The sequence below is a fragment of the Sus scrofa genome, chromosome 1 (genome assembly GCF_054392235.1).
Source record: "Sus scrofa isolate SSC_HxYL_T2T_F1_AM1 chromosome 1, Sscrofa_HxYL_maternal_Yorkshire_Landrace_v2.0, whole genome shotgun sequence".
In the NCBI taxonomy this organism is placed as follows: domain Eukaryota; kingdom Metazoa; phylum Chordata; class Mammalia; order Artiodactyla; family Suidae; genus Sus; species Sus scrofa.
This window is the reverse complement of record NC_139383.1, coordinates 69,170,983-69,172,748: the sequence shown is the minus strand read 5'-3', so window position 1 is coordinate 69,172,748 and position 1,766 is coordinate 69,170,983.

The window sequence follows — 1,766 nt, the reverse complement described above, 5'->3', positions numbered from 1 at the left end:
CTGTCATCAAAAAGAACAAAAAACAGGTGTTGGTGAGGATGCAGAAAAAGGGAATCCTCTTGCACTGTTAGGGGAAATGTAGTTTGGTACAGTTTCTATGGAAATGGGATGGAGAAACATAAAAAAAAAAAAGAAACAGAAATACCACATAATTATGCAATTCCACTCCTTGATATTTGTCCAAAGAAAATGAAAACACTAATTGGGAAAGATTCATGGACCCCTATGTTCGTTGAGGCATTATTTACAATCGACAAGGTATGGACGCAATCTAAATGTGTATTAAATAATGAACAGTGTAAAATTATCTAAATAGAAGCCAAATATTAAAGAATAATGTTTGATATAGAGCCAAAATTAGCAATTTGGTGGGTGGGGAGATAGGAAACCTGGGGTGAGATTCAGTAGGAAAATTTGGTTTCTACTGTAAATATATTTGGGTTTAAAAAGCGGGGAATAATAAAATTTTAAGAGATATTGAAATGATAATTGCATGTATAGAGAGGCCCTAATAAAGCTTCATTTTATAACATATATCTGACAAATATTTATTAGTATATATTTCAACAGCATTTATTTTCATACTCCAGAAGGAAAGGGGAAATAAATGAGTAAATGCAAAATTGAGGGATACTTTAGAGGTAAGTATTTTATCTGGGAATTCTGAAATAAATTTATACTATCATCATTATCAGCAATAAAAGCAAAAAATGCAATGATTAGTAGAAAAAAATATTCTAAATATCATATTGAAATTGTCAGTCTTATTTAAGTGTTTATGTAATTATTCCTTCTGAATTACAGTGTTTGAATATGAACTATTTCATGCTTTATGTGTAGAACATCTACTAAATGTAATAATAGTGCTCTACCATCACTGTAAGGCATACATATAAAATCTGGTTTCTTTTTGGGGGGGCTGCCCCCACAGCATATGGAATTTCCCTGGCCAGGGATCAAATCTAAGCCACAGCTGTGACCTACACCACAGCTGCAGCAACACTGAATCCTTAACCCACTGTACCACAGTGGGAACTCCTAAAATCTGATTTCTTGAAAGGTTTCAAAGAGGCACATTTCTTTTAAAAATAGAGATTGGACCATTTTGTTCTATTGTTCAAAATATATAATAGTCCTATATATTATATGTAATATAGGACCATCAGTGTGTCAATAAAAATAACAGGCATCCTGAAGTAAATATACATGCATCTTCCACATAACTCTAGTAAGCCATTACTGAAAAGCAGTAATTATGCCAAAAATGCTATCAGACTGTCTAGTTCTCATTTTTGTAAATGGGACAATTATGAATTTCATATTAGGCTAAAATCCCCAACTAATTTTCTAAAATATAATTAATCATAGTAAAGCATCTATGTAGCAGTTTATTATGTAAAATACTTAAACCTTTGTTTCCTGATCGCTAATTAAGATGGACTTTTAACCAACATTTGACTCACATGCTTTAATACATACATTTTGCACATTGTACTCTAAACATCATGCCATGTTATAGTATGGAAAATAACAAAGAAATTCATAAATGTGCTACAAAACAGAAAATCAAATATTTAAATTAAAATCAGTGCAAATTACTGTTACTTACCAAGTAAGTTGGAGGATAAATCTGCAGTAAGTTGAAAGAAGAGGGGAGAATAGAAGCAATTATTGTTTGCCATGGGTATGCAAGGTGGTGCTGTGATAAAGGGTTAATTTCAAGAAAAGCCTCAGACTCAGAGGAATTAATATCTATCTATTTTTGT